At 51.6% G+C, this 19,000-nt stretch overlaps 1 protein-coding gene across 1 annotated transcript in view; it reads right to left on the bottom strand.

The window, feature by feature from the left end:
- Positions 1 to 19,000, bottom strand: part of LOC123760856 (serine-rich adhesin for platelets) — a 312,965-nt gene that overhangs the window by 213,025 nt on the left and 80,940 nt on the right.

The following is a 19,000-nucleotide window of genomic DNA, read 5'->3' as shown; positions in this document are numbered from 1 at the left end:
TCATGTCATGGACTTGTTCATCACGTCATGGACTTGTTCATCACGTCATGGACTTGTTCATCACGTCATGGACTTGTTCATCATGTCATGGACTTGTTCATCACGTCATGGACTTGTTCAACCTTGTTCATCACGTCATGGACTTGTTCATCACGTCATGGACTTGTTCATCACGTCATGGACTTGTTCATCACGTCATGACTTGTTCATCATGTCATGGACTTGTTCATCACGTCATGGACTTGTTCATCACGTCATGACTTGTTCATCACGTCATGGACTTGTTCATCACGTCATGGACTTGTTCAACCTTGTTCATCACGTCATGGACTTGTTCAACCTTGTTCATCATGTCATGGACTTGTTCATCACGTCATGGACTTGTTCATCACGTCATGGACTTGTTCATCACGTCATGGACTTGTTCATCACGTCATGGACTTGTTCATCATGTCATGGACTTGTTCATCACGTCATGGACTTGTTCATCACGTCATGGACTTGTTCATCACGTCATGGACTTGTTCATCACGTCATGGACTTGTTCATCACGTCATGGACTTGTTCATCACGTCATGGACTTGTTCATCACGTCATGGACTTGTTCATCACGTCATGGACTTGTTCATCACGTCATGGACTTGTTCATCACGTCATGGACTTGTTCATCACGTCATGGACTTGTTCAACCTTGTTCATCATGTCATGGACTTGTTCATCACGTCATGGACTTGTTCATCACGTCATGGACTTGTTCATCATGTCATGGACTTGTTCATCACGTCATGGACTTGTTCAACCTTGTTCATCATGTCATGGACTTGTTCATCACGTCATGGACTTGTTCATCACGTCATGGACTTGTTCATCACGTCATGGACTTGTTCAACCTTGTTCATCATGTCATGGACTTGTTCATCACGTCATGGACTTGTTCATCACGTCATGGACTTGTTCATCACGTCATGGACTTGTTCAACCTTGTTCATCACGTCATGGACTTGTTCATCACGTCATGGACTTGTTCATCACGTCATGGACTTGTTCATCACGTCATGGACTTGTTCAACCTTGTTCATCATGTCATGGACTTGTTCATCACGTCATGGACTTGTTCATCACGTCATGGACTTGTTCATCACGTCATGGACTTGTTCATCATGTCATGGACTTGTTCATCACGTCATGGACTTGTTCAACCTTGTTCATCACGTCATGGACTTGTTCATCACGTCATGGACTTGTTCATCACGTCATGGACTTGTTCATCACGTCATGGACTTGTTCATCATGTCATGGACTTGTTCATCACGTCATGGACTTGTTCATCACGTCATGGACTTGTTCATCATGTCATGGACTTGTTCATCACGTCATGGACTTGTTCATCACGTCATGGACTTGTTCATCACGTCATGGACTTGTTCATCACGTCATGGACTTGTTCATCACGTCATGGACTTGTTCATCACGTCATGGACTTGTTCATCAATGTCATGGACTTGTTCATCACGTCATGGACTTGTTCATCACGTCATGGACTTGTTCCACTGTCATGGACTTGTTCATCACGTCATGGACTTGTTCATCACGTCATGGACTTGTTCATCACGTCATGGACTTGTTCATCATGTCATGGACTTGTTCATCACGTCATGGACTTGTTCATCACGTCATGGACTTGTTCATCACGTCATGAACTTATTCATCACGTCATGGACTTGTTCATACACGTCATGGACTTGTTCATCATGTCCATGGACTTGTTCATCACGTCATGGACTTGTTCATCACGTCATGGACTTGTTCATCACGTCATGGACTTGTTCATCACGTCATGGACTTGTTCATCATGTCATGGACTTGTTCAACCTTGTTCATCACGTCATGGACTTGTTCATCACGTCATGGACTTGTTCATCACGTCATGGACTTGTTCATCACGTCATGGACTTGTTCAACCTTGTTCATCACGTCATGGACTTGTTCATCACGTCATGGACTTGTTCATCACGTCATGGACTTGTTCAACCTTGTTCATCACGTCATGGACTTGTTCATCACGTCATGGACTTGTTCATCACGTCATGGACTTGTTCATCACGTCATGGACTTGTTCATCACGTCATGGACTTGTTCATCATGTCATGGACTTGTTCAACCTTGTTCATCACGTCATGGACTTGTTCATCACGTCATGGACTTGTTCATCACGTCATGGACTTGTTCAACCTTGTTCATCACGTCATGGACTTGTTCATCACGTCATGGACTTGTTCATCACGTCATGGACTTGTTCAACCTTGTTCATCACGTCATGGACTTGTTCATCACGTCATGGACTTGTTCATCACGTCATGGACTTGTTCATCACGTCATGGACTTGTTCAACCTTGTTCATCACGTCATGGACTTGTTCATCACGTCATGGACTTGTTCATCACGTCATGGACTTGTTCATCACGTCATGGACTTGTTCAACCTTGTTCATCACGTCATGGACTTGTTCATCACGTCATGGACTTGTTCATCACGTCATGGACTTGTTCATCACGTCATGGACTTGTTCATCATGTCATGGACTTGTTCATCACGTCATGGACTTGTTCAACCTTGTTCATCACGTCATGGACTTGTTCATCACGTCATGGACTTGTTCATCACGTCATGGACTTGTTCATCACGTCATGGACTTGTTCAACCTTGTTCATCACGTCATGGACTTGTTCATCACGTCATGGACTTGTTCATCACGTCATGGACTTGTTCATCATGTCATGGACTTGTTCATCACGTCATGGACTTGTTCAACCTTGTTCATCACGTCATGGACTTGTTCAACCTTGTTCATCACGTCATGGACTTGTTCATCACGTCATGGACTTGTTCAACCTTGTTCATCACGTCATGGACTTGTTCATCACGTCATGGACTTGTTCATCACGTCATGGACTTGTTCATCACGTCATGGACTTGTTCATCACGTCATGGACTTGTTCATCACGTCATGGACTTGTTCAACCTTGTTCATCACGTCATGGACTTGTTCAACCTTGTTCATCACGTCATGGACTTGTTCATCACGTCATGGACTTGTTCATCACGTCATGGACTTGTTCATCACGTCATGGACTTGTTCAACCTTGTTCATCACGTCATGGACTTGTTCAACCTTGTTCATCACGTCATGGACTTGTTCATCACGTCATGGACTTGTTCATCACGTCATGGACTTGTTCATCACGTCATGGACTTGTTCAACCTTGTTCGTCATGATCCACTTGAACCTTTAAATATAATATGTTCTTGTTGAACGATGTTTAATACAATGTTTCCTTGTTTGGCTTGTTTAGCTGTTCTTTCTTGACCCCCCGGCCCCCCCCCCCCCTGGGTCTGTGACCTGTGGTGAGTGTGGGGTCAGGATGGGCACACTAGGTCACCCCCCGGCCCCCCCCCCCTGGGTCTGTGACCTATGGTGAGTGTGGGGTCAGGATGGGCACACTAGGTCACCCCCCCCCCCAGCCCCCCCCCCCTGGGTCTGTGACCTATGGTGAGTGTGGGGTCAGGATGGGCACACTAGGTCACCCCCCAGCCCCCCCCCCCTGGGTCTGTGACCTATGGTGAGTGTGGGGTCAGGATGGGCACACTAGGTCACCCCCCCCCCAGCCCCCCCCCCTGGGTCTGTGACCTATGGTGAGTGTGGGGTCAGGATGGGCACACTAGGTCACCCCCCAGCCCCCCCCCCCCCTGGGTCTGTGACCTATGGTGAGTGTGGGGTCAGGATGGGCACACTAGGTCACCCCCCAGCCCCCCCCCCCCCTGGGTCTGTGACCTATGGTGAGTGTGGGGTCAGGATGGGCACACTAGGTCACCCCCCAGCCCCCCCCCCTGGGTCTGTGACCTATGGTGAGTGTGGGGTCAGGATGGGCACACTAGGTCACCCCCCAGCCCCCCCCCCCCTGGGTCTGTGACCTATGGTGAGTGTGGGGTCAGGATGGGCACACTAGGTCACCCCCCAGCCCCCCCCCCCCTGGGTCTGTGACCTATGGTGAGTGTGGGGTCAGGATGGGCACACTAGGTCACCCCCCAGCCCCCCCCCCCCTGGGTCTGTGACCTATGGTGAGTGTGGGGTCAGGATGGGCACACTAGGTCACCCCCCAGCCCCCCCCCCCTGGGTCTGTGACCTATGGTGAGTGTGGGGTCAGGATGGGCACACTAGGTCACCCCCCAGCCCCCCCCCCCCTGGGTCTGTGACCTATGGTGAGTGTGGGGTCAGGATGGGCACACTAGGTCACCCCCCAGCCCCCCCCCCCCCTGGGTCTGTGACCTATGGTGAGTGTGGGGTCAGGATGGGCACACTAGGTCACCCCCCAGCCCCCCCCCCCCTGGGTCTGTGACCTATGGTGAGTGTGGGGTCAGGATGGGCACACTAGGTCACCCCCCAGCCCCCCCCCCCCCCTGGGTCTGTGACCTATGGTGAGTGTGGGGTCAGGATGGGCACACTAGGTCACCCCCCAGCCCCCCCCCCCCCTGGGTCTGTGACCTATGGTGAGTGTGGGGTCAGGATGGGCACACTAGGTCACCCCCCGCCCCCCCCCCCCTGGGTCTGTGACCTATGGTGAGTGTGGGGTCAGGATGGGCACACTAGGTCACCCCCCGGCCCCCCCCCCCCCTGGGTCTGTGACCTATGGTGAGTGTGGGGTCAGGATGGGCACACTAGGTCACCCCCCAGCCCCCCCCCCCCCTGGGTCTGTGACCTATGGTGAGTGTGGGGTCAGGATGGGCACACTAGGTCACCCCCCAGCCCCCCCCCCTGGGTCTGTGACCTATGGTGAGTGTGGGGTCAGGATGGGCACACTAGGTCACCCCCCGGCCCCCCCCCCCCTGGGTCTGTGACCTATGGTGAGTGTGGGGTCAGGATGGGCACACTAGGTCACCCCCCAGCCCCCCCCCCCCCTGGGTCTGTGACCTATGGTGAGTGTGGGGTCAGGATGGGCACACTAGGTCACCCCCCAGCCCCCCCCCCCCCTGGGTCTGTGACCTATGGTGAGTGTGGGGTCAGGATGGGCACACTAGGTCACCCCCCGGCCCCCCCCCTGGGTCTGTGACCTATGGTGAGTGTGGGGTCAGGATGGGCACACTAGGTCACCCCCCAGCCCCCCCCCCTGGGTCTGTGACCTATGGTGAGTGTGGGGTCAGGATGGGCACACTAGGTCACCCCCCAGCCCCCCCCCCCCCTGGGTCTGTGACCTATGGTGAGTGTGGGGTCAGGATGGGCACACTAGGTCACCCCCCAGCCCCCCCCCCCCCCTGGGTCTGTGACCTATGGTGAGTGTGGGGTCAGGATGGGCACACTAGGTCACCCCCCAGCCCCCCCCCCCCCCGGCTTGTCTTGAAGGTCAAACAGGTGATTCATGACACCTGACCAGAGTCTGGTACAAGTGATTAGCCTTACTTGGTGCTGTGGGTGCCAAGTGTTCTTAATTGATCTCTGCTCGTTAACTGTTCATTGGCACACCTGTTCATTCACACACACCTGTTAAATGAAGTGGCGTTTGTCGCCATTTTATTCTTATATGTGAGTGACACCTGTTCCTTCACACCTGGTTTGTTACAACGATTCAGTCACACCTGGTGATTCACACCTGGTAACATTATTAGTTTTGTGACAGTTTGATGTAAGATATTTATATACCGGCTGTCTGTCTGTCTGTCTGTCTGTCTGTCTGTCTGTCTGTCTGTCTGTCTGTCTGTCTGTCTGTCTGTCTGTCTGTCTGTCTGTCTGTCTGTCTCTCTCTCTCTCTCTCTCTCTCTCTCTCTCTCTCTCTCTCTCTCTCTCACACACACATACCTCACGTCACTGGGAGACAGAAGAGTTAGAGGGGACATGATCACCACAAACATGATTCTCAAAGGAATTGATAGGGTAGATAAAGGCAGACTATTTACCATAAGGGGCACACGCACTAGGGGACACAGGTGGAATTTGAGTGCTCAAATGAGCCACAGGGACGTTAGAAATAATTTTGTCCAGTGTCAGAGTGGTTGACAAATGGAATGCATTAGGCAGTGATGTGGTGGAGGCTGACTCCATACACAGTTTCAAGTGTAGATATGATAGAGCCCAATAGGCTCAGGAATCTGTACACCAGTTCATTGACAGTTGAGAGGCGGGACCAAAGAGCCAAAGCTCAACCCCCGCAAGCACAACTAGGCGAGTAGACACACACACACACCTGGGCTACGTCACAGGGAGCCAGCAAGACCACACACCCGCCACACCACATACCCGCCACACCACACACCCGCCACACACACACACATACTGGAGTCCACTATGTCCTACCACACACAGACCACTTGCTCATGACCATCACACAGCGACCACCTGGTAATAACGCCCACCTGGTAATAACGACCACCTGGTAATAATGCCCACCTGGTAATAACGCCCAAATGGTAATAACGACCACCTGGTAATAACGACCACCTGGTAATAACGACCACCTGGTAATAATGCCCACCTGGTAATAATGCCCACCTGGTAATAACGACCACCTGGTAATAACGACCACCTGGTAATAACGACCACCTGGTAATAATGCCCACCTGGTAATAACGACCACCTGGTAATAATGCCCACCTGGTAATAACGACCACCTGGTAATAACGACCACCTGGTAATAACGACCACCTGGTAATAACGACCACCTAGTAATGTCGACGACCTGGTAATAACGACCACCTGGTAATAACGACCACCTGGTAATAACGACCACCTGGTAATAACGACCACCTGGTAATAATGACCACCTGGTAATAACGACCACCTGGTAATAACGACCACCTGGTAATAACGACCACCTAGTAATAACAACCACCTGGTAATAATGACCACCTGGTAATAACGACCACCTAGTAATAACGACCACCTGGTAATAATGACCACCTGGTAATAACGACCACCTAGTAATAACGACCACCTGGTAATAACGACCACCTGGTAATAACGACCACCTGGTAATAATGACCACCTAGTAATAACGACCACCTGGTAATAATGACCACCTGGTAATAACGATCACCTGGTAATAACGACCACCTGGTAATAATGACCACCTGGTAATAACGACCACCTAGTAATAACGACCACCTGGTAATAATGACCACCTGGTAATAACGACCACCTAGTAATAACGACCACACAGAAGCCAAACTATCAGGTCTCCCGTTTAGGTCAAGAGAGTTTTTATCGTCGCGTTCATCCAAACATGGCGGCTCCCCCCTCCCCCCTAATGGGCCTCCACATCAGCACATCCACACCACGCCCCCTTCGCCCTCCTCCTCCTCCCCCCCCCCCCCCCCCCCCCTCCATTCATTGGCCACCTGGATAAGCCTAAATGCCCCCCCACCCCCACCTGTCCTTACAGGTGTGATGTGACACAGCGTAGCAAACAGATATTAATAAAGTTTTCGACTGGGCAGCAGAAAACAACATGATGTTTAACAGTGATAAATTCCAGGTACTCAGGTACGGTAAAATGAGGACCTTAAACAAAATACAGGGTACAAAACACAGTCATCTCTGCCCATAATAGGAAAACAACATGTCAAGGATTTGGGAATAATAATGTCCGACGACCTAACGTTTAGGGAGCATAACCAAGCAAATATTGCGTCAGCCAGAAAAATGACAGGATGGATTACGAGAACTTTCAAATCCAGGGATCCCATGACAATGGTTGTACTCTTCAAGTCACTTGTGTTGTCCCGTCTTGAGTACTGCTCAGTACTCACTTCCCCCTTCAGAGCAGGAGAGATTGCTGAAATAGAGGGAATACAGAGAACATATACGGCACGCATAGACGAGATAAAGCACCTAAATTATTGGGATCGTCTCAAAGCTCTCCAAATGTACTCACTAGAAAGGAGACGAGAGAGATATTATTTTTGGCGCTGAGAGTGGCGCTGCCCAATACTGTCACTATGGCGGTGTGTCCACTCACAGGATGAGTGGCGCTGCCCAATACTGTCACTATGGCGGTGTGTCCACTCACAGGATGAGTGGCGCTGCCCAATACTGTCACTATGGCGGTGTGTCCACTCACAGGATGAGTGGCGCTGCCATATACTGTCACTATGGCGGTGTGTCCACTCACAGGATGAGTGGCGCTGCCATATACTGTCACTATGGCGGTGTGTCCACTCACAGGATGAGTGGCGCTGCCCAATACTGTCACTATGGCGGTGTGTCCACTCACAGGATGAGTGGCGCTGCCCAATACTGTCACTATGGCGGTGTGTCCACTCACAGGATGAGTGGCGCTGCCCAATACTGTCACTATGGCGGTGTGTCCACTCACAGGATGAGTGGCGCTGCCCAATACTGTCACTATGGCGGTGTGTCCACTCACAGGATGAGTGGCGCTGCCATATACTGTCACTATGGCGGTGTGTCCACTCACAGGATGAGTGGCGCTGCCCAATACTGTCACTATGGCGGTGTGTCCACTCACAGGATGAGTGGCGCTGCCCAATACTGTCACTATGGCGGTGTGTCCACTCACAGGATGAGTGGCGCTGCCCAATACTGTCACTAAGGCGGTGTGTCCACTCACAGGATGAGTGGCGCTGCCCAATACTGTCACTATGGCGGTGTGTCCACTCACAGGATGAGTGGCGCTGCCCAATACTGTCACTATGGCGGTGTGTCCACTCACAGGATGAGTGGCGCTGCCCAATACTGTCACTATGGCGGTGTGTCCACTCACAGGATGAGTGGCGCTGCCCAATACTGTCACTATGGCGGTGTGTCCACTCACAGGATGAGTGGCGCTGCCCAATACTGTCACTATGGCGGTGTGTCCACTCACAGGATGAGTGGCGCTGCCCAATACTGTCACTATGGCGGTGTGTCCACTCACAGGATGAGTGGCGCTGCCCAATACTGTCACTATGGCGGTGTGTCCACTCACAGGATGAGTGGCGCTGCCCAATACTGTCACTATGGCGGTGTGTCCACTCACAGGATGAGTGGCGCTGCCCAATACTGTCACTATGGCGGTGTGTCCACTCACAGGATGAGTGGCGCTGCCCAATACTGTCACTATGGCGGTGTGTCCACTCACAGGATGAGTGGCGCTGCCCAATACTGTCACTATGGCGGTGTGTCCACTCACAGGATGAGTGGCGCTGCCATATACTGTCACTATGGCGGTGTGTCCACTCACAGGATGAGTGGCGCTGCCATATACTGTCACTATGGCGGTGTGTCCACTCACAGGATGAGTGGCGCTGCCCAATACTGTCACTATGGCGGTGTGTCCACTCACAGGATGAGTGGCGCTGCCCAATACTGTCACTATGGCGGTGTGTCCACTCACAGGATGAGTGGCGCTGCCCAATACTGTCACTAAGGCGGTGTGTCCACTCACAGGATGAGTGGCGCTGCCCAATACTGTCACTATGGCGGTGTGTCCACTCACAGGATGAGTGGCGCTGCCCAATACTGTCACTATGGCGGTGTGTCCACTCACAGGATGAGTGGCGCTGCCCAATACTGTCACTATGGCGGTGTGTCCACTCACAGGATGAGTGGCGCTGCCCAATACTGTCACTAAGGCGGTGTGTCCACTCACAGGATGAGTGCCGCTGCCCAATACTGTCACTATGGCGGTGTGTCCACTCACAGGATGAGTGCCGCTGCCCAATACTGTCACTATGGCGGTGTGTCCACTCACAGGATGAGTGGCGCTGCCCAATACTGTCACTATGGCGGTGTGTCCACTCACAGGATGAGTGGCGCTGCCCAATACTGTCACTATGGCGGTGTGTCCACTCACAGGATGAGTGGCGCTGCCCAATACTGTCACTATGGCGGTGTGTCCACTCACAGGATGAGTGGCGCTGCCCAATACTGTCACTATGGCGGTGTGTCCACTCACAGGATGAGTGGCGCTGCCCAATACTGTCACTATGGCGGTGTGTCCACTCACAGGATGAGTGGCGCTGCCCAATACTGTCACTATGGCGGTGTGTCCACTCACAGGATGAGTGGCGCTGCCCAATACTGTCACTATGGCGGTGTGTCCACTCACAGGATGAGTGGCGCTGCCATATACTGTCACTATGGCGGTGTGTCCACTCACAGGATGAGTGGCGCTGCCATATACTGTCACTATGGCGGTGTGTCCACTCACAGGATGAGTGGCGCTGCCCAATACTGTCACTATGGCGGTGTGTCCACTCACAGGATGAGTGGCGCTGCCCAATACTGTCACTATGGCGGTGTGTCCACTCACAGGATGAGTGGCGCTGCCCAATACTGTCACTATGGCGGTGTGTCCACTCACAGGATGAGTGGCGCTGCCCAATACTGTCACTATGGCGGTGTGTCCACTCACAAGATGAGTGGCGCTGCCATATACTGTCACTATGGCGGTGTGTCCACTCACAGGATGAGTGGCGCTGCCCAATACTGTCACTATGGCGGTGTGTCCACTCACAGGATGAGTGGCGCTGCCCAATACTGTCACTATGGCAGTGTGTCCACTCACAGGATGAGTGGCGCTGCCCAATACTGTCACTATGGCGGTGTGTCCACTCACAGGATGAGTGGCGCTGCCCAATACTGTCACTATGGCGGTGTGTCCACTCACAGGATGAGTGGCGCTGCCCAATACTGTCACTATGGCGGTGTGTCCACTCACAGGATGAGTGGCGCTGCCCAATACTGTCACTATGGCGGTGTGTCCACTCACAGGATGAGTGGCGCTGCCCAATACTGTCACTATGGCGGTGTGTCCACTCACAGGATGAGTGGCGCTGCCCAATACTGTCACTATGGCGGTGTGTCCACTCACAGGATGAGTGGCGCTGCCCAATACTGTCACTATGGCGGTGTGTCCACTCACAGGATGAGTGGCGCTGCCCAATACTGTCACTATGGCGGTGTGTCCACTCACAGGATGAGTGGCGCTGCCCAATACTGTCACTATGGCGGTGTGTCCACTCACAGGATGAGTGGCGCTGCCCAATACTGTCACTATGGCGGTGTGTCCACTCACAGGATGAGTGGCGCTGCCCAATACTGTCACTATGGCGGTGTGTCCACTCACAGGATGAGTGGCGCTGCCCAATACTGTCACTATGGCGGTGTGTCCACTCACAGGATGAGTGGCGCTGCCCAATACTGTCACTATGGCGGTGTGTCCACTCACAGGATGAGTGGCGCTGCCCAATACTGTCACTATGGCGGTGTGTCCACTCACAGGATGAGTGGCGCTGCCCAATACTGTCACTATGGCGGTGTGTCCACTCACAGAATGAGTGGCGCTGCCCAATACTGTCACTATGGCGGTGTGTCCACTCACAGGATGAGTGGCGCTGCCCAATACTGTCACTATGGCGGTGTGTCCACTCACAGGATGAGTGGCGCTGCCCAATACTGTCACTATGGCGGTGTGTCCACTCACAGGATGAGTGGCGCTGCCCAATACTGTCACTATGGCGGTGTGTCCACTCACAGGATGAGTGGCGCTGCCCAATACTGTCACTATGGCGGTGTGTCCACTCACAGGATGAGTGGCGCTGCCCAATACTGTCACTATGGCGGTGTGTCCACTCACAGGATGAGTGGCGCTGCCCAATACTGTCACTATGGCGGTGTGTCCACTCACAGGATGAGTGGCGCTGCCCAATACTGTCACTATGGCGGTGTGTCCACTCACAGGATGAGTGGCGCTGCCCAATACTGTCACTATGGCGGTGTGTCCACTCACAGGATGAGTGGCGCTGCCCAATACTGTCACTATGGCGGTGTGTCCACTCACAGGATGAGTGGCGCTGCCCAATACTGTCACTATGGCGGTGTGTCCACTCACAGGATGAGTGGCGCTGCCCAATACTGTCACTATGGCGGTGTGTCCACTCACAGGATGAGTGGCGCTGCCCAATACTGTCACTATGGCGGTGTGTCCACTCACAGGATGAGTGGCGCTGCCCAATACTGTCACTATGGCGGTGTGTCCACTCACAGGATGAGTGGCGCTGCCCAATACTGTCACTATGGCGGTGTGTCCACTCACAGGATGAGTGGCGCTGCCCAATACTGTCACTATGGCGGTGTGTCCACTCACAGGATGAGTGGCGCTGCCCAATACTGTCACTATGGCGGTGTGTCCACTCACAGGATGAGTGGCGCTGCCCAATACTGTCACTATGGCGGTGTGTCCACTCACAGGATGAGTGGCGCTGCCCAATACTGTCACTATGGCGGTGTGTCCACTCACAGGATGAGTGGCGCTGCCCAATACTGTCACTATGGCGGTGTGTCCACTCACAGGATGAGTGGCGCTGCCATATACTGTCACTATGGCGGTGTGTCCACTCACAGGATGAGTGGCGCTGCCCAATACTGTCACTATGGCGGTGTGTCCACTCACAGGATGAGTGGCGCTGCCCAATACTGTCACTAAGGCGGTGTGTCCACTCACAGGATGAGTGGCGCTGCCCAATACTGTCACTATGGCGGTGTGTCCACTCACAGGATGAGTGGCGCTGCCCAATACTGTCACTATGGCGGTGTGTCCACTCACAGGATGAGTGGCGCTGCCCAATACTGTCACTATGGCGGTGTGTCCACTCACAGGATGAGTGGCGCTGCCCAATACTGTCACTATGGCGGTGTGTCCACTCACAGGATGAGTGGCGCTGCCCAATACTGTCACTATGGCGGTGTGTCCACTCACAGGATGAGTGGCGGTGCCCAATACTGTCACTATGGCGGTGTGTCCACTCACAGGATGAGTGGCGCTGCCCAATACTGTCACTATGGCGGTGTGTCCACTCACAGGATGAGTGGCGCTGCCCAATACTGTCACTATGGCGGTGTGTCCACTCACAGGATGAGTGGCGCTGCCCAATACTGTCACTATGGCGGTGTGTCCACTCACAGGATGAGTGACGCTGCCCAATACTGTCACTATGGCGGTGTGTTCACTCACAGGATGAGTGGCGCTGCCCAATACTGTCACTATGGCGGTGTGTTCACTCACAGGATGAGTGGCGCTGCCCAATACTGTCACTATGGCGGTGTGTCCACTCACAGGATGAGTGACGCTGCCCAATACTGTCACTATGGCGGTGTGTCCACTAACAGGATGAGTGGCGCTACCCAATACTGTCTGGTTGATACCTGGTTGATACCTGGTTGATGGGGTTCTGGGAGTTCTTCTACTCCCCAAGCCCGGCCCGAGACCAGGCTCGACTTGTGAGAGTTTGGTCCACCAGGCTGTTGCTTGGAGCGGCCCGCAGGGCCACGTACCCACCACAGCCCGGCTGATCCGGAACTTCTCTTAGAAAACCGTCCAGTTTTCTCTTGAAGATGTCCACGGTTGTTCCGGCAATATTTCTTATGCTCGCTGGGAGGACGTTGAACAACCGCGGACCCCTGATGTTTATACAGTGCTCTCTGATTGTGCCTATGGCACCTCTGCTCTTCACTGGTTCAATCTTGCATTTTCTTCCATATCGTTCACTCCAGTACGTTGTTATTTTACTGTGTAGATTTGGGACCTGACCCTCCAGTATTTTCCATGTGTATATTATTTGGTATCTCTCTCGTCTCCTTTCTAGAGAGTACATTTGGAGAGTTTTGAGACGATCCCAATAATTTAGGTGTTTTATCTCGTCTATGCGTGCCGTATATGTTCTCTGTATTCCCTCTATTTCAGCAATCTCTCCTGCTCTGAAGGGGGAAGTGAGTACTGAGCAGTACTCGAGACGGGACAGCACAAGTGACTTGAAGAGTACAACCATTGTGATGGGATCCCTGGATTTGAAAGTTCTCGTAATCCATCCGATCATTTTTCTGGCTGACGCGATATTTGCTTGGTTATGCTCCCTAAACGTTAGATCGTCGGACATCATTATTCCCAAATCCTTGACATGCTATTTTTCTACTATGGGAAGATTCGATTGTGTTTTGTACCCTGTATTATGTTTCAGATCCTCATTTTTGCCGTACCTGAGTACCTGAAATTTATCACTGTTAAACATCATGTTATTTTCTGCTGCCCAATCAAAAACTTTGTTGACATCTGCTTGTAGTTTTTCAATGTCTTCAGCAGAGGTAATTTTCATGCTGATTTTTGTGTCATCTGCAAAGGACGACACGAAGCTGTGGCGTGTATTTTTGTCTATATCAGATATGAGAATAAGGAACAGTAGCGGTGCAAGGACTGTACCTTGAGGTACAGAGCTTTTAACATCGCTTGGACTCGATTTTATCTGATTGACTGTTACTCTTTGTGTTCTGTTCGACAGGAAATTGAGTATCCAGCGTCCTACTTTTCCAGTTATTCCCATTGACCTCATTTTGTGAGCTATCACCCCATGGTCACATTTGTCGAACGCCTTTGCAAAGTCTGTGTATACAACATCTGCATTTTGCTTTTCTTCTAGGGCTTCTGTGATTTTGTCATAGTGGTTGAGTAACTGTGACAGACAGGATCTTCCCGCTCTAAATCCATGTTGTCCTGGATTGTGCAATTCATTGTTTTCCATAAAACTAGAAATTTGATTCCTAATCACTCTTTCAAACACTTTTATTATGTGTGATGTTAGTGCAACTGGCCTATAATTTTTTGCCAAGGCTTTACTCCCCCCCTTGTGCAACGGAGCTATATCTGCAGATTTAAGTGCTGCTGGTATCTCCCCTGTATCCAGGCTCTTTCTCCATATTACGCTGAGTGCTCTCGCTACTGGTACTTTACATTTCTTTATGAATATTGAATTCCATGAGGCAGGCCCAGGAGCTGAGTGCATAGGCATATTATCAATTTCTCTTTCAAAGTCTTCCGAGTTTGTGGTAATATCCGTTATATTATCTGCAGCTTGAATGTCATTCATAAAGAAGCTGTCTGGGTCATCAACTTTCATGTTGTTTATTGGTGTGCTAAACATAGCCTCATACTGGCTTCTTAGAATTTCACTAATCTCTTTGTTGTCCTCTGTGTACGTACCTTCATTTGTAATTAACGGTCCAATACTGGTCGAGGTTTTGGATTTTGATTTTGCGTATGTGAAAAAATATTTCGGATTTTTCCTTATCTCTTGTATAGCTTTCTGTTCCAATTCCATTTCCTCAGACTCATATGATCGCTTCAACGTTTGTTCTATTTCCTCAATCTCCCTGCTTAGGCTTGTTTTCCTTGGTTGTGATAGTTGTGTCTGCCGAAGCATTTCCGTTATTTTTTTCCTTCTCCTGTACAGTCGTCTCCGTTCTCTTTCTAGAGTGGTCCTCTTTCTGCCCCTCCTCACAGGCACGTGCTTCAAGCAGACCTTGTAAGCTTCAGCTGTCAGTTGAGCTATTCCCTGTGTGGGAGTTTTGTCGCTTAAGACCGTCTCCCATTGAATGGTTGCAAGGTCTACATTTATTTTTTCCCAGTCAATCCTCTTATTGTTGAAATTGAATTGATTGAATATTCCTTCTCGCTTGTTTGGTCTCTTAGACCTACTACCGTTATTTATGCTAGTTCGCACTTCAATGAGCTTATGGTCTGAGTATGAAGTATCTGAGATTGTGATGTCCCTGATTAGTTCATCATTGTTTGTGAATAACAAGTCTAGTGTGTTTTCGTTCCTAGTTGGTTCTGTAATCTGTTGATTGAGCGAGAATTTGTCACAGAATCTCAAAAGTTCTCTAACCTGTGGTTGGTTATTTCCCGGGTCATTCCCTGCTATGATATTTGTGTTTGCCGTTCTCCATCTTAGACTCGGTAAATTGAAATCTCCAAGGAAGATAATATCTGGAGCTGGGTTTGCTAGGTTGTCAAGTATGTTCTCTATTTTGTGCATCTGCTCTGTGAATTCCTCAATCGTTGTATCTGGCGGTTTATATATTAGAATAATAATTAAGTTTAGTTTCTCTACCTTCTCTACCTATGGCGGTGTGTCCACTCACAGGATGAGTGGCGCTGCCCAATAAACTCGCCCCTCGGGGCAAAATTTAGATATTTTTGAGCCCTGGGTGTAGTAGCCCTGGTTGTAGTAGCCTGGGTGTAGTAGCCCTGGGTGTAGTAGCCCTGGGTGTAGTAGCCCTGGGTGTAGTAGCCTGGGTGTAGTAGCCCTGGGTGTAGTAGCCTGGGTGTAGTAGCCCTGGGTGTAGTAGCCCTGGGTGTAGTGGCCCTGAGTGTAGTAGCCTGGGTGTAGTAGCCCTGGGTGTAGTAGCCCTGGGTGTAGTAGCCTGGGTGTAGTAGCCCTGGGTGTAGTAGCCCTGGGTGTAGTGGCCCTGGGTGTAGTAGCCCTGGATGTAGTAGCCCTGGGTGTAGTAGCCTGGGTGTAGTAGCCCTGGGTGTAGTAGCCCTGGGTGTAGTAGCCTGGGTGTAGTAGCCCTGGGTGTAGTAGCCTGGGTGTAGTAGCCCTGGGTGTAGTAGCCCTGGGTGTAGTAGCCTGGGTGTAGTAGCCCTGGGTGTAGTAGCCCTGGGTGTAGTAGCCTGGGTGTAGTAGCCCTGGGTGTAGTAGCCTGGGTGTAGTAGCCTGGGTGTAGTAGCCCTGGGTGTAGTAGCCTGGGTGTAGTAGCCCTGGGTGTAGTAGCCTGGGTGTAGTAGCCCTGGGTGTAGTAGCCTGGGTGTAGTAGCCTGGGTGTAGTAGCCCTGGGTGTAGTAGCCCTGGGTGTAATAGCCCTGGGTGTAGTAGCCCTGGGTGTAGTAGCCCTGGGTGTAGTAGCCTGGGTGTAGTAGGCCTGGGTGTAGTAGCCCTGGGTGTAGTAGCCCTGGGTGTAGTAGCCTTGGGTGTAGTAGCCTGGGTGTAGTAGCCTGGGTGTAGTAGCCCTGGGTGTAGTAGCCTGGGTGTAGTAGCCCTGGGTGTAGTAGCCTGGGTGTAGTAGCCTGGGTGTAGTAGCCCTGGGTGTAGTAGCCTTGGTGTAGTAGCCCTGGGTGTAGTAGCCCTGGGTGTAGTAGCCTGGGTGTAGTAGCCTGGGTGTAGTAGCCCTGGGTGTAGTAGCCCTGGGTGTAGTAGCCTGGGTGTAGTAGCCCTGGGTGTAGTAGCCCTGGGTGTAGTAGCCCTGGGTGTAGTAGCCCTGGGTGTAGTAGCCCTGGGTGTAGTAGCCTGGGTGTAGTAGCCTGGGTGTAGTAGCCCTGGGTGTAGTAGCTCTGGGTGTAGTAGCTCTGGGTGTAGTAGCTCTGGGTGTAGTAGCCTGGGTGTAGTAGCCTGGGTGTAGTAGCCTGGGTGTAGTAGCTCTGGGTGTAGTAGCCTGGGTGTAGTAGCCTGGGTGTAGTAGCTCTGGGTGTAGTAGCCTGGGTGTAGTAGCCCTGGGTGTAGTAGCCCTGGGTGTAGTAGCCCTGGGTGTAGTAGCCCTGGGTGTAGTAGCCTGGGTGTAGTAGCTCTGGGTGTAGTAGCTCTGGGTGTAGTAGCCCTGGGTGTAGTAGCCCTGGGTGTAGTAGCCTGGGTGTAGTAGCCTGGGTGTAGTAGCTCTGGGTGTAGTAGCCCTGGGTGTAGTAGCCTGGGTGTAGTAGCTCTGGGTGTAGTAGCCCTGGGTGTAGTAGCCCTGGGTGTAGTAGCCTGGGTGTAGTAGCCCTGGGTGTAGTAGCCCTGGGTGTAGTAGCCTGGGTGTAGTAGCCTGGGTGTAGTAGCCTGGGTGTAGTAGCCTGGATGTAGACCTGAGCAGGGTGGTGTCTGACACAGGATAACGTAAGCCCCCAGGCAAGGGTTTAGACCCCCCCTCCCCCACTTCCGTCTCTGTGTGCTCCTTCACACCCACTTCCGCCCACGGTGCTGCCTGCTCCACCACCCTCACACCCACCCACCCTCACCCACCCGGCAACACTCCCAGTGTTGCCGGGTGACAGGTGTGGACTAGTACAGGTGTACTCACCTAGTTGTGCTTGTGGGGGTTGAGCTTTGGCTCTTTGGTCCCGCCTCTCAGCTGTCAATCAACAGGTTCAGGTTCCTGAGCCTATTGGGCTCTATCATATCTTCACTTGAAACTGTGTATGGAGTCAGCCTCCACCACATTACTGCCTAATGCATTCCACCTGTTAACTACTCTGACACTGAAAAAGTTCCTTCTAACGTCTCTGTGGCTCATGTGGGTACTCAGTTTCCACCTGTGTCCCCTTGTTCGCGTCCCACCAGTGTTGAACAGTTTATCCTTGTTTACCCGGTCGATTCCTCTGAGGATTTTGTAGGTTGTGATCATGTCCCCCCTTACTCTTCTGTCTTCCAGTGTCGTAAGGTGCATTTCCCGCAGCCTTTCCTCGTAACTCATGCCTCTTAGTTCTGGGACTAGTCTAGTAGCATACCTTTGGACTTTTTCCAGCTTCGTCTTGTGCTTGACAAGGTACGGGCTCCATGCTGGGGCCGCATACTCCAGGATTGGTCTTACATATGTGGTGTACAAGATTCTGAATGATTCCTTACACAGGTTCCTGAACGCTGTTCTGATGTTAGCCAGCCTCACATATGCCGCAGACGTTATTCTCTTTATGTGGGCTTCAGGAGACAGGTTTGGTGTGATATCAACTCCTAGATCTTTCTCTCTGTCTGTTTCATTAAGTACTTCATCTCCTATTCTGTATCCTGTGTCTGGCCTCCTGTTTCCACTGCCTAGTTTCATTACTTTGCATTTACTCGGGTTGAACTTCAACAGCCATTTGTTGGACCATTCACTCAGTCTGTCTAGGTCATCTTGTAGCCTCCTACTATCATCCTCTGTTTCAATCCTCCTCATAATTTTTGCATTATCGGCAAACATTGAGAGGAACGAATCTATACCCTCTGGAAGATCATTTACATATATCAGAAACAGTATAGGTCTAAGGACTGACCCCTGCGGTACTCCACTCGCCACTCGTTAGTACCTGCGGTACTAACGTCTCGCCAATCTGAGACCTCACCCCTCACACAGACTCGTTGTCTCCTGTTACTTAGGTACTCCTGTATCCAACGGAGCACCTTCCCTTTCACTCCAGCCTGCATCTCCAGTTTTTTCACTAGCCTC

This window comes from Procambarus clarkii, chromosome 3, assembly GCF_040958095.1.
Source record: "Procambarus clarkii isolate CNS0578487 chromosome 3, FALCON_Pclarkii_2.0, whole genome shotgun sequence".
Taxonomy (NCBI): Eukaryota; Metazoa; Arthropoda; class Malacostraca; order Decapoda; family Cambaridae; genus Procambarus; species Procambarus clarkii.
The sequence above is the reverse complement of the archived record's forward strand: the minus strand, read 5'-3'. Positions and strand labels throughout refer to the sequence as shown.